Below are 15340 nucleotides of genomic sequence, written 5' to 3'. Positions count from 1 at the left end.
AAGATGGCCGCCACAGCCGCCATCTTGAAAATACATTTTGAACTTCTTCTCAAGTTCTACCGGTGCGATTTGGCTGAAACTTGCATGAAATGATCCTGACATGGTCCCGACAAAGTGTTGTTATTTTTCGGGTCGATCCGAAATCCAAGATGGCCGCCACAGCCGCCATCTTGAAAACACATTTTGAACTTCTTCTCAAGTTCTACCGGTGCGATTTGGCTGAAACTTGCATGAAATGATCCTGACATGGTCCCGACAAAGTGTTGTTATTTTTCGGGTCGATCCGAAATCCAAGATGGCCGCCACAGCCGCCATCTTGAAAAACATTTTGAACTTCTTCTCAAGTTCTACTGGTGCGATTTGGCTGAAACTTGCATGAAATGATCCTGACATGGTCCCGACAAAGTGTTGTTATATTTCGGGTCAATCCGAAATCCAAGATGGCCGCCACAGCCGCCATCTTGAAAACACATTTTGAACTTCTTCTCAAGTTCTACTGGTGCGATTTGGCTGAAACTTGCATGAAATGATCCTGACACGGTCCCAACAAAGTGTTGTTATTTTTCGGGTCAATCCGAAATCCAAGATGGCCGCCACAGCCGCCATCTTGAAAATACATTTTGAACTTCTTCTCAAGTTCTACCGGTGCGATTTGGCTGAAACTTGCATGAAATGATCCTGACATGGTCCCGACAAAGTGTTGTTATTTTTCGGGTCGATCCGAAATCCAAGATGGCCGCCACAGCCGCCATCTTGAAAACACATTTTGAACTTCTTCTCAAGTTCTACCACTGCGATTTGGCTGAAACTTGCATGAAATGATCCTGACATGGTCCTGACAAAGTGTTGTTATTTTTTGGGTCGATCCGAAATCCAAGATGGCCGCCACAGCCGCCATCTTGAAAATACATTTTGAACTTCTTCTCAAGTTCTACCGGTGCGATTTGGCTGAAACTTGCATGAAATGATCCTGACATGGTCCTGACAAAGTGTTGTTATTTTTTGGGTCGATCCGAAATCCAAGATGGCCGCCACAGCCGCCATCTTGAAAACACATTTTGAACTTCTTCTCAAGTTCTACCGGTGCGATTTGGCTGAAACTTGCATGAAATGATCCTGACATGGTCCCGACAAAGTGTTGTTATTTTTCGGGTCGATCCGAAATCCAAGATGGCCGCCACCGCCGCCATCTTGAAAACACATTTTGAAATTCTTCTCAAGTTCTACCGGTGCGATTAGGCTGAAACTTGCATGAAATGATCCTGACATGGTCCTGACAAAGTGTTGTTATATTTCGGGTCGATCCGAAATCCAAGATGGCCGCCAAAGCCGCCATCTTGAAAACACATTTTGAACTTCTTCGCAAGTTCTATCGGTGCGATTTGGCTGAAACTTGCATGAGATGATCCTGACATGGTCCCGACAATGTGTTGTTACATCTCTGGTTGATCCCAAATCGAAGATGGCTACCATGACACTATATCTAATTAATTTCCTATATGTTAAGGCCCTTGGGCCTCTTGTTTGAAATTAAATTTGTTGAAAGAAATTGAAAAATGATCCTGATGTGGTCCTGACAAAGTGACACCATATAAAATTAATTTTACTATTGCCAAGGTAGTCAGATGACCGTTAAGGCCCTTTGGGCCTCATTGTTTTTTCAATACACATCAGTCACCACAATCATACTTACTTCAGCTGTTGAAATACTCCATTGGCGGGGGATCTGATAGACTATGTCCTTTTTTTAATATCGACTAATCAGACCGATACCCGGTGCTTTGTTTTTTAAAAGCTGCGTTATTAAACATTAGTACGGCAAAAGATACAGCTAGGCCTAGTCGTCTTTTATAGTTCGCACACCCCCGCCATTTGGTAGCGGTTTAGTAGAATTTACGGAACTGTAAATAGCGATGCCAGATTATTAGTAACTCATACTCAAAACTTTTACATGCACTGCACAACTTTAGCAAAATACTGGAGCAAATCGATCATTCTAGAATCGAAGTAATTTTTGAGGTGTTGCCGCGCTTTCGTTTCCTCCTTTTTTAGTTTCGTTTGTAAAACGTGTTTTTCGTTTTTATATTCATATCCCGTAATATCAACAATCGCTAAATATTCCCCAAACGAACACTTGTACATGGGTTAGTCCTAGCACACGTAAGTCTTGTTTATAATATACTATGTATTGCAAACGATAGCAATACATGTGATTAATTGCATACTTCGTTTTTATTTAATGGATTGTTTTGCTTGTGGGTAAATACAATGATTATATAATAGTTTACAGAACGGAGACGACATGTACACTAACAACCAACAGTTGGTCATGGTAATAATAAAAACATACGGTCTAAATTTACAACCACTAATAATTCGAAGTCTCGATGTTTATCGAAGTGTTTTCTGACGGTTCCCTTGAACTTCGATTACATCGAGGTTTGAACTGTATGTGTTTCTAATGTATCTTACCTGTTAATATAATATATGTGTTATTCAGGCAGGTGTTGAGAATGTATGTAACTGTATATGTAAAAGGATTGGTGTTTTTACTACAATATGTATATGAATGGTTATACAGCTAATAAAATATGTATATAAATGGTTTACAGCTAATACAATATGTGTATGAATGGTTACACCTAATACAATATGTATATAAATGGTTACAGCTAATACAATATGTATATAGATGGTTACAGCATAATGCATATTTTAAGAATAAATGTTACAGCTAAGTACAATATGTATAATAAATGGTTTACAGCCAATAACAATATGGTAATATAAATGGTTACCGAGCTAATACAATATGTATAATAAATGGTTTATCAGCTAATATCAATATGTATAAATGTTACCCGCTATAAATATGGTGTAAATGGTTACAGCTAATACAATATGTATATAAATGGTTACAGCTAATACAGTAATGTATATAAATGGTTATACAGCTAATAAAATATGTAATATAACTGGTCACAGCTAATACAATATGTATATAAATGGTTACAGCTAATACAATATGTATATAAATGGTTACAGCTAATAAAATATGTATATAAATAGGTTACAGCTAATACAGTATGTATATAAATGGTTACAGCTAATACAATATGTACGTATAAATGGTATACAGCTGAATACAATATGAAAATAAAATGGTCACAGCGAATACAATATGTATAGAGTAAATGGTTTACAGCTAATAAAATATGTATATAAAATGGTAGATCAGCTAATAAAATTATGTATATAAATGGTTACAGCTAAATACAAGTATGTAAGCGTAGCAAATGGTATAGCAAGCGTAATACAATATGATAATAAATGGTAATACAGCTACTGCAAAATGTATAAGAATGGTATACAGCTAATAAAATAGTGTATAGTCGCAATGGTTTACAGCTAATGCAATATAGTATAGTAAATGTGGTACAGCTAATGCAAAAAATAAAGGAGAGGAACAATAATGTATATAAAGCTGGTTACAGACTAATACATACAATTATGTAGTTATATATAGTATATGATTACAGCTAATATATTGATATACATAAACAGTAAGCACATGTTTATATCATGACAATTCTCAGCGAAAGTTGAAAAAAAATGGTGCTGAACATTGGCACCAGCAAGGACATCTGTGAGTAAGCGCTGACTTAACTATTATGTTTGCCGCGTAGCGGCAAACGAATGATGTAGTGTCCCCCCCAGGCAACTGCTTTCATGATTATCTTATGTAGTTGTATTGGAATCTTAATCAAGCGGTTGATTTCAGGGAGTGTAGGAAAAAAACAAAATAAATATTTCGAACTGCATCATACAGTGTATCGAAAACGTGGTATCTATATATAAATAGAGCGGCGGCAGTTTTGAACTACTGAAATTGATGAAGGATCACATTCTATCAAAATTTAAAAAGTGTTGACATTTGCGTTTTGGATTCTAAATGATCGCAAGCATCAGGTAAAAATTTCCTCTATTTGCTACACAATGTGGTTTGAGCTTGTGAGTTCACCCAACGGCCCTAATACTGGCCACGAGGGCCTTCACAGTTTCACCTTGCAGCTGTGTGCCACTGCCTTCTCTAGCATTTCAAATACATGACACATCAATATCATAAAATCTCGTAAGGCAGATTAAACGTATTTTAGTTAGATAAGATGATTATCCATTTTCAAAATACCACACCAGGTTGTGATAAAATGGACAATTTACCATCTTATTTGGCTACTGCACTCGTCTTATGTTCGGTTGTCATCTACAGCTCCTTGCCTTCGCGTTGTTTATGATGAAGGGGAGATAACTCATCCTTTGTTCCAGACATTCTTTGCTATTTAGTGTTGGACATCTTTACATTTTGATATTTGACAAGGAGTTAATTATATTCCTTAGTGACTGGTATTTTACACTAGGGGAGATAATTTGGTACTGTGTCCAATATGATCACCAAGGGAGGATAAGTCATTCAGATATTTGTCATATTTGTATATACCATTCATGTACATAACACTCTTTGTAGTTTGTGATAAGGTGAGATAATACTTCTCAAATTGTTTAATATTATTTTCTGTAGAACTTTATCTGAAAAAATAGGAAATGATTCTTGATTGTGTATATTATGTGTTATCAGACTGTCCATCTCAAGCAAAGGGAGATAAATCCTTGTCAGAGTGTGTAGATTTTTCGTTACAGACAATCCGCCGCTCCATCCTGGAACCTGCTGACTCAACAAGATAGGCGACCTGATGCCGTGCCTGAGGTATGCAGGCTGGCGAGATAACCAATCGTCCGCGGATTTGGAGTCGTCTTTCTTCCAATATACCTGGAGTACACTTTTTTGGAACCATCCAAATCTGTTGCATAATGCACCTTTTACAGTAACAATAAGGGAATTTGTTTTTGGTATTAATATTGGCCTGTGAATTTTTGTAATCACTAAAAGCTCAAATCAACTTAAGAATTAGGCTTGTAATATCCGAGCTCTTACTACAATACTCGATATGTTATAATCCAGCGACTAAAGATTTAAGCAACTCCCTCGTTTCAGGGGCAGCAGCCTCAGCATGACCCCTATTATAAAGCCAATGCAGTGTGTTGCCTATGAAGTCCTCCGTGATGGATGAGTGAGATTCTCTCAGAAGCATAAACGGCTACTGCGATTAGCTATCTGGAGGTTAATGAGGCCTGGGTCATGCTGAAGGTTGACGCAGGAGTCTGGAGGTTAATAAGCCAGGGTCATGCTGAGGGTGTAGCCGTATCTTGAAGGTTATAGGTGCCAGGGTTCATTGCGAGAGGTAGACCTATCTGATGTAAATAGGCCGGTGGTTATGCGTGAGGTGAACCTATCTGAGATGTTTATAGGCCCGGTCCAGTGCTGAGGGTACCTAATCGTTGAGGTTATAGGCCGCGGCGTCATGCTGAGGTGACTCTAGACTGGAGGTAATCAGCTGGGGTTTATGCTGAGGTGACCTATTCTGGGAGGATATTAGCCAGGGAGTCCATGCGGAGGTGACCCTAAACAGGGAGTTTGATAGATCTTGTTATTGAAGTGTGCGTAGAGCATCATAGTGTTAGCGAAAATTACAAGTACTTAATTTTGATCAGATTGGTGTTAGATAGTTCAGTGATAGTATTGAAGTGGTTAATGCCCAATATAAAAAAGAGGGACGTTATATAGCGAAGAGATAGCGGATGATCCTACTCCCATGGTATTCCCTACTGTTTATGTCATGTGCTAAAAACAAACATAAATGAATAAATAATACTGGTGTGTCGGTGAGATGAGAGGTTGTTTTGATAACTAATTCATTTTTTTTATTTTATTTTTTATATTCCTTGTAGGAGGGATCAGGTAATAACCAGGAGCTGGTGTTCGTATCTTAGTAGTGGGCTTTATACTGAAGAACGCTTTCAGTTACGACCAAAAGTAAGCTCTAAATGATATCATCTGATGAAGTACAGTCATACCTGAGTATAAAGGCCCTCCCAATGGACAAATGAAAAAATGGTCTTTAGTATAAGCCAGATGTTCGATTATTCACAGGTTTAATTTTTATTGAAATGAAACATTTGGTACCCTGAAAGGTGGTCTTATTTTGGGCAGGTTGGATCTTAGAGTACAGAGGTGGTCACTAAGGCAGGTTTCACAGTACTCTTTCATATGTATCGTAATCTTCAAATTTCATAACTCTATCACTAATTTCTAAAAATTCTTACTTGGTGGGAATTAGATAGAGTTATTACTCCTGCACTGTAGAATAACATAAAAAAAAACTATAGCGATTAAATCACTGTTTCGTTACACAGGAGAGTGGGTGAAAGATCTTTGCTATTTGTGTAAAGGCCCAAAAAACCACTTCCACATTAAAAGAGCAGTAATCATGAAATCTAAGTACCGTAATTGACCCAGGTAAATGCGCGCAGAGCGTGTTAAATATGAACAGTGAATAGGGCGGGTATATTAGAAGAAATCGCGGCGGGGTTAAATTATTTCACAAGCGAGGAAAGTTATTGCACCTAGAAATTATACCATATAAGCCATTCATCAATTTGCAAAAGAAATCAAATAAAGAGAATCTACAGCAGTTTGTTCATAGTTTTTGCGACTCTGTAATTAACGCCCAATATAAGTCAAATCAAGGTCCCTCAAAAAGTGGAGGGGCTGCCTATATTGAATCACAAGGGTGGGGTGTTAATTGATTAAAAATGGTATATTGTTTTGTGGAGAAATAAATTCAGTAGTATAATGTACGATCATTTATTCTAAAAGCATCCCTCCCTATATTTGGTATTGGTGGCAGTCCCAGCGTGGCGATAGAGCTTGTTTTTGGATATATTAGCGTGTTTATGGGATTTATATCCTTCTTTTCGTCCTTTGGATGATGTGAATCCTTAAAATAGCCGGGTGCTACATATCCGTATAAGATGCTTACTTCAACAGGTAAGTTCTTGTTGCTTGGTAACATCTTGGATGTGAAAACCTTAAAATAGCCGGTGCTACATATCCGTATAGTGCTTACTTTCAACAGGTAAGTTCTTGTTGCTTGGTAACATCTTGGATGTGAAAACCTTAAAATAGCCGGTGCTACATATCCGTACAGTGCTTACTTCAACAGGTAAGTTCTTGTTGCTTGGTAACATCTTGGATGTGAAAACCTTAAAATAGCCGGTGCTACATATCCGTTATAGTGCTTACTTCAACAGGTAAGTTCTTGTTGCTTGGTAACATCTTGGATGTGAAAACCTTACAAAATAGCCGGTGCTACATATCCATATAGTGCTTACTTCAACAGGTAAGTACTTGTTGCTTGGTAACATCTTGGATGTGAAAACCTTAAAATAGCCGGTGCTACATATCCGTATAGTGCTTACTTCAACAGGTAAGTTCTTGTTGCTTGGTAACATCTTGGATGTGAAAACCTTAAAATAGCCGGTGCTAACATATCCGTATAGTGCTTACTTCAACAGGTAAGTTCTTGTTGCTTGGTAACCTCTTGGATGTGAAAAACCTTAAAATAGCCGGTGCTAGACATATCCGTATAGTGCTTACTTCAACAGGTATGGTACTTGTTGCTTGCTGTAACATCTTGGATGTGAAAACATTAAAATAGCCGGTGCTACATATCCGTATAGTGCTTACTTCAACAGGTATGTACTTGTTGCTTGGTAACATCTTGGATGTGAAAACCTTAAAATAGCCGGTGCTACATATCCGTATAGTGCTTACTTCAACAGGTATGTAATATCTTGTTGCTTGGTAACATCTTGGATGTGAAAACCTTAAAATAGCCGGTGCTACATATCCGTATAGTGCTTACTTCAACAGGTATGTAATTGTTGCTTGGTAACATCTTGGATGTGAAAACCTTAAAATAGCCGGTGCTACATATCCGTATAGTGCTTACTTCAACAGGTATGTACTTGTTGCTTGGTAACATCTTGGATGTGAAAACCTTAAAAGTAGCCGGTGCTACATATCCGTATAGTGCTTACTTCAACAGGTAAGTTCTTTGTTGCTTGGTAAACAATCTTGGATGTGAAAACCTTAAAATAGCCGGTGCTACATATCCTCATAGTGCTTACTTCAACAGGTAAGTTCTTGTTGCTTGGTTAACATCTTGGATGTGATGAAAACCTTAAAATAGCCGGTGCTACATATCCGTACAGTGCTACTTCAACAGGTAAGTTCTTGTTGCTTGGTAACATCTTTGGATGTGAAAACCTTAAAAATAGCCGGTGCTACATATCCGTAAGTTCTTGTGCTTACTAAACAGGTAACCTTGTTCTTGTTGCTTGTTGTAACATCTTGGATGTGAAAACCTTAAAATAGCCGGTGCTACATATCCGTATAGTGCTTACTTCAACAGGTAAGTCTTGTTGCTTGGTAACATCTTGGATGTGAAAACTTAAAATAGCTGGTTCCACCTTATTCAACAGGTAAGGTTCTTGTTGCTTGGAACATTCTTGGATGAAAACCTTAAAATAGCCGGTGCTACATATCCGTTTAGTGCTTACTTCAACAGGTAAGTTTTCTTGTTGCTTGGTAACATCTTGGATGTGAAAACCTTAAAATAGCCGGTGCTACATATCCGTATAGTGCTTACTTCAACAGGTAAGTTCTTGTTGCTTGGTAACATCTTGGATGTGAAAACCTTAAAATAGCCGGTGCTACATATCCGTATAGTGCTTACTTCAACAGGTAAGTTCTTGTTGCTTGGTAACATCTTGGATGTGAAAACCTTAAAATAGCCGGTGCTACATATCCGTATAGTGCTTACTTCAACAGGTAAGTTCTTGTTGCTTGGTAACATCTTGGATGTGAAAACCTTAAAATAGCTGGTTCTACCTTACTTCAACAGGTAAGTTACTGATGCTGTCCTGAGGTTTTGATGGTTACTTCAAACCAATTGACTCATAGCCTGTATCTGTTGTGGAGAATAGAACTAATATCACCAAATAGATAGACTTTTAAGTATATTTAGAATCATGTGTTTATTAATTTTGGAAACACTTAAAAAGTGTTGATAAAGAGTAACAGTAAATTGAATAATGAATAAGAATGATGAATTTTTCTTTCTACATTAGTGAATTACCTCCCCTTACCTTTATAATCCCCCACCATGTATGATTTTTTTTGGCAATTAAACTTAATTTCATGGTTATTATACCCTCCGCAACAAAGTTAAATGGGGGTATACTGCCTGGAATCAAGTTGTCTGACCGTCTGTCAGTCTGTAGATACAATGGTGTCTGGCAAACTTCTCCTAAACTACTTTAACAGATTTTGATAAAATTTGGTACACAGAAAACCTGACATAAAGGGGGAGTTGAGTAATCTCTAAATTGGGTTCTGCATTGTCCCCCATTTATGGAGTTATAACTAAATTTGTGCAGTGAGTGGTATTAGTTGTCCACTCTGGTGAAAGTTCCAGTTTTAATAGCTATAAACCAGCCACCAATATTTGATACCAATAAATACTTTGCTAGTGTGAAATATCACGAAAGAAAGCATGTTATACGTCATATTCTCATGTATATGGCAGGTCATGTTTAAATGTGATGTATATTTTACAGCTCGGAGATGGAACAGATCACCGTTGAGACCAACCTGACGTCGTCCTGTAACATGGACTGTGCCTGTTCCAATAATGACCTTGAGCCGATATGTGGCATCAATGGCATCACCTACTTCTCCCCGTGTCACGCAGGCTGTACTCGATTCTACAGCTATATCACGCCACAGGAAAAACTCATGGTACTTATATTATTATAGTTTGATATACAGTGGAACTTGCTTGATACGAACTCGGGTAATTCGACAACCCAGCTTAATACGAAATACTTTGCCGGTCCCGGCTGAATTCTTTCTTTATCTTTGTTTAACAAACTCGGAAAATTCGAATTCAGAAAACTCCAAAAACTCTGATAATACTAAGTAATTCTTTGGTCCCAATGACCTAAATCATACATAAAATGTTCGTATAGAGATTTTTTGGACACTGTGATCGCTGAAAATGCTGATTTCTTTTGCACAAATATGCCATAAAACAGCATTTCAAAAGCCGCTTACCACTACAAAAACATGGGAAAAACTGTTTAATGTTTAGCCATGAACCTAAATTATATTGTATCAACAATCATCAGCGATAATCAATTGTAAAGCTGCAGTACATGTTCATTACTTGTACATAAACATTACCCCGGCTGAAATGGCGACATGATAAAAAACAGGTGCTTTCGTCAGTAGACTTATAATTGAGAACTCGCTTAATTCGAACACTAGGATACCTCGAAGGTTTATCTTGGTCCCTTCGAGTTCGTATTAACCGAGTTTCACTGAACAGCTAAGCATTGTTAACTGCTTATAAAGATCACAGTACCATAACAAATCTTGGGACCAACAAAGTAAAGTCAAACCTGTCTTTTAAAGACCACACTAGGGACCAAGCAAAACATTTGTCATAGAGTTATTTCCCATACACTTGAGTTCAACAAAAGTTGCAATTAATCTATTAATGTGATAAGGCCAAAAATATTAATATGTCTGTTTAGGGTTACCTGACGGACCCTAATTTTTTACCCCCCCAACCCTAATTGGTTTTTTTTCCCACTTTTCTACGAAAAAAATTAAAAGTCGGGATTTCGATCTCGGACTCCGGTTCCTGCCATTATTATTTAAGGATTAACTTGAATAGATTTTTTTATGTTATGGAGATATAACACAAAAAATCTGAGTGTACTCTAAATAAACCGCGAAGATTTTTCATTTTGGGACTCTTTTGTCTATGAAATTAATGCACCGTCATCTCAGCCAATCAGAAGCAACGTTACAAACGGCGACGCCATTTTTTCCTTTATGGGCTGATAAAGTAAATTTTTAAGCCAATGAAAATGCTCGTAACAAGCAAAAATGAATTATTTTATAGTAATTCGACTAAAATTACAATAAGATACGTTCCCGAAATAAAAAATACAAGTTTCAATTATAAATAACATGTTATGTTAGAACATCTGTGTGTGTATATTATATAGGGCAAAGAAGTAGCGACGTTACAAACGGCGACGCCATTTTTTCCTTTATGGGCTGATAAAGTAAATTTTTAAGCCAATGGAAATGCTCGTAACAAGCAACATTGAATTATTATATTTAGAAAAAAGAAAAAAAATCCTCCTGACTGACCGACCGACCCTATTTTATTTTGCCGTTGTAACTCTACACAGACATTTATTTATTTATCTTTTTTTGGCCTAGTTCGTGTTGCAGACTTCACTTTTATCACTTCTTATCTTCTCTTTTTGTATGACATCTTATCGTTAGTTAAAGGAGAGAAAAATGCTCTTCCAGCTTTATCATATCAGGTTTAAACCATATCAAAACTGTAGGATTTGGGGTATCGATATATATATATAAGCACTTTAACAAACAACTGTTATGTTTTTTAACAGAATTTCAGCGGGTGTTCCTGTATAATGGACAACATCAGTATATCTCCAGAGGTGATCATGTCGCCTGTAGCGACTAAAGGTCCGTGTAAGTCGACGTGTCAGAACCTCTTCCCCTTCCTGATCCTCCTAGTGGGAGTGACCTTCACTGTGGCTGGTACACAGATGCCTCTCCTCATGGTCACTCTCCGCTCAGTACACGAGGAGGAGAGGTGTTTCGCTCTCGGCATGCAGTTTGTCATACTCAGGCTGTTTGGTAAGTCTGTAATTCAGGGATGAAAATCTTCAGCCGATTGGCTGATTTCAGCCTTTTAGACTTTCAGAAAACAGCTACCTGGTACATGTAATTCCATATAGTTTTCACACACACAAAAGAAGAGTAAATTTCAGCCTTTTTTTTAAAAGATTTTCCATTTTTTATCTCTGGTTATTACATCTGGTCTATATACATTTAGTAGAGGTGGAATTTTGTATGTATTATAATGTAGTAGTTTGGAATGAACTTCTGTTAGATACATTTGATAATCAGAACACTTGAGTTCAAAGTCCAAACAGACTTTGATTGATAAAATCTAACATCGGTCTGTCAAGTGGACAGGGACATCTCAACCTGAGTGAAAGATTTTGGCTGGTTAGCATGAGACTTGATGAGTGTTAACAGTAAAAATCTTATGCATGGGAGCTGTCTTTTCTCTACTGATGGTGCATATTGGTAAAAGACAGTGTAAACTTCTCCCTTGCAATTGCGGGATAACTTAAAAAGTCCATCCAAAATGCATGCTGTTGAATGGTATAGGAAAGTTAAATCCTACTTTTATAATTATCTTTTACAGCGTACATCCCGTCTCCTATCATGTTTGGTAACACAATAGACACCGCCTGTTTGTTGTGGAAGGAAAGATGCGGACGCCACGGGTCCTGTCTCGTTTACGATATTGTCCAGTTTAGATACAAATATGTTGGTAAGTATAACACAGCTGATTAGCAGAGGTAGTTTAAATTTAAATATTTGCATTTTCACTGAGCCCTACTATGTGTGAACTTACCAAGCGCAGTTGGCATTCATCAGTCTATGAACTGCCATTCACTTATTATGATGTCATTATCATTGTGATGTCACAACTATCGTGCCAGCAATTATCGAAGATGGTTGTTCTGTCTTTGATGATAATGAAATCTTTATTCATTATAAATGCAATATCTCTTGAGATTTTATCATAAAATTGTTATCAAATGTAAATATAATTAGCGCTTCATCTTGAATTTGCCTCTGCCCAGTTGGCATTCATAATTGGTTATGAATGCCAAGATGAGACGTTCAATGCTTAATGACAAAATGTTAAAAAATATGGTACCTCTGCTAGGGATCAAACTTAGAACCTGTGGTTTACGCTCTACATATCCAGATGAGAAGTTCTCTAGTCCGGTGGTATATTATTGGTTTATATTTCAGTGATACAGTGTCTGTTTTACTTTCCAGGCATATCAGCTGGTCTGAAACTGCTAGGTGCTACATTGTTTCTGATTGTATGGTTCCTGATAAAGAAGAGAAATGAACAGGATGTCCAGAATACACTCTCGGTAAGTATTAAAAAGTGATTTCATGTAAAATTACCTTTCTGTAATAGTAATTCTGTTCTTCTGGTGCTTTGGCTAAGTGTTTAAGGTAAAATTGTTAGGTAAGAAAAGAGGTTTGGGAGTCATTGGTGCTTTGATAGTCTTATACTGTAAACCAATTTATATCCATGTGCCATTAAATTTCATGGATAAAAATAAATCACAAAAATAAAATCACTGAAAATGCAGGTAAGTTTAGATCGCGAAATTACTTTGCTAAAAATTGCTAAAAATAAGTTGGTTTGCAGTAGGCCAAAGGGAAATTAAAATGTACTTTTGTGTACTGATTTTAAAGATGCTCCATCGCCGACAGAGCGTAAATGATATTGATATTAAAGGAATCTGTGGTAGTATTCAAAGGAGTTCAAAAGAGACAATTGTTTATTGCAGGTCAGTGAAATGATGAATTCCGTGAACTCCATAAACAAAATGGATATGGATTACGATCAGCGCACAAAACACCAGCGTACGTCCAGTCAGAGTAGTCGCGACACTGACCGTAGATCGGGGCATCGTCGCACTCACAGTCAAGCGTCCAGTTATCATGACAATGTATTACCAATTTATAGCCAGGAAACAGTGGACCATTGCAGTACCATCTACACACAGGACCACAATCACTATAGTGACAGTGACTCAGACACTCCAGAAACAAGCTTCTCATTAACCCGACCAGTCGAGTCAGCTGTATGATTGTAAGCTATGGAAATCTGTGTGATGAAAGACATGTGTATGTTAGTTTGAAGTGCACATGTTTAATACAGAAAAATGTGTTGTTGTGGAAAAATTTTGCAAAGTTTTCTGTATATGATTGTTCTCTATATGCGTAATAGCATCAATTTACCTGTGCAAAGATGAACTTTTGTGTAAATATATATATATATGTCTTGCCATGTGAATATACTGTTGTGTAAATAGTTGTGACACCAACGTTGAGCTATCTACTACAATTTGAGCTGATTGTTCTATGTAATGTTTGAAAACAAATTGTGATATTTGAGTTGATGAAACGATGTTGTAAATTTATTGCAATGTATTATATACGTATGTACTGACATTTTATTTAAACACAAAAAAAATGTGATAAAATGACATTTCATGTTCTACCTGCCATTCATTTAAGCGGAATTATATTTTTTGCTGAAATGTTTAATATCAGTTAATATTCAGATTTAAAATTTAATATATAACTTGCATATCTTAATTTCTTTGTAAAGTCAGTCAATTATATCCTTCATTGTTGAATGCAAAGAATCAGGATTAGAATAATGAACCGTAAATTGTTGTATTTTTCAAAGTTGCAATATTTACAATAATTTTTCAGCTATCCCCCATTATAAGTTGTGAAGAAAAGAATTTTGGATTTTTAGTTTTTGAAATAGTCACCGATACCAAATATATGGGATTGAATATCTTAACAAACACATGTTATTGTCAAGTTTTTGCAAATGTGTATTATATTATTTGGCTAGGATAATTTGATGACACAGGTATTCAGAAAACTGCTGTGGAGAAAGAGACAGATGTAAAAGTGATGTAAAAGAAGCATTCCTTCGTTTGAAACAGCAGCGATAGAATGGAACAAAATTGGAAACATGTATTCTTCTCTGAACAATTATAAGATATGATCAAAACACAAATAGTACATAAACAATCCCTATAATTTGTAAAATAAGATTTATTTGTGATATTACTTATCGGCACCATATCATTTCTCCAAATTTCCATTCATTTTATGGTTAGAATTTCAACATGTACCTGGTGTCCAAACAAAGGAATGTCACTTTAGTTTTTTAAGCCATTTTCAATAAGGTCAAGCAAATTTGATTGTTTTGGTTTGATTTTGTTATTATTAAAATTATATTTAACAACTTCAATTATACATATCAGTACAAGTATATAGATTTACAAGTAATGAAATTTGTACTTGAAAATATGTCAAAATATCTTGCCATGTTCTAATTAATTAAATTGATATTGACTAGTTAATTGCTTACAAATCATAGAAAATCATTTTGATTTGCTAAATTAATATAGCTGTTCTTTATTTTTGGAAAATGTTTCCAAAAATGTTTTCATTCTTTTTCTTGTCAGGTAAAGCTACATGTTGAAACTTTTTAATTAAAACAATATTTTTAGTTTGAAGCCTAATGCTCTGTCTTGCCAAAAAAAAAGCTAGTCTTTAATTAATAATAATACTTTATATTTCACAATCAAATTTATATGTCTTGCCAAATGAAGCTAGTCTTTAAATAACTTTTATTAAATATTTTAT

General features: G+C 36.3%; 1 pseudogene; it reads left to right on the top strand.

Annotated features, from left to right (window-relative positions):
* Positions 1-15340, top strand: part of LOC138308603 (solute carrier organic anion transporter family member 5A1-like) — a 27623-nt pseudogene extending 12283 nt beyond the window's left edge.

Source organism: Argopecten irradians, chromosome 15, assembly GCF_041381155.1.
Source record: "Argopecten irradians isolate NY chromosome 15, Ai_NY, whole genome shotgun sequence".
Lineage (NCBI taxonomy): Eukaryota > Metazoa > Mollusca > Bivalvia > Pectinida > Pectinidae > Argopecten > Argopecten irradians.
This window is presented reverse-complemented; position numbering and strand designations above follow the sequence as displayed.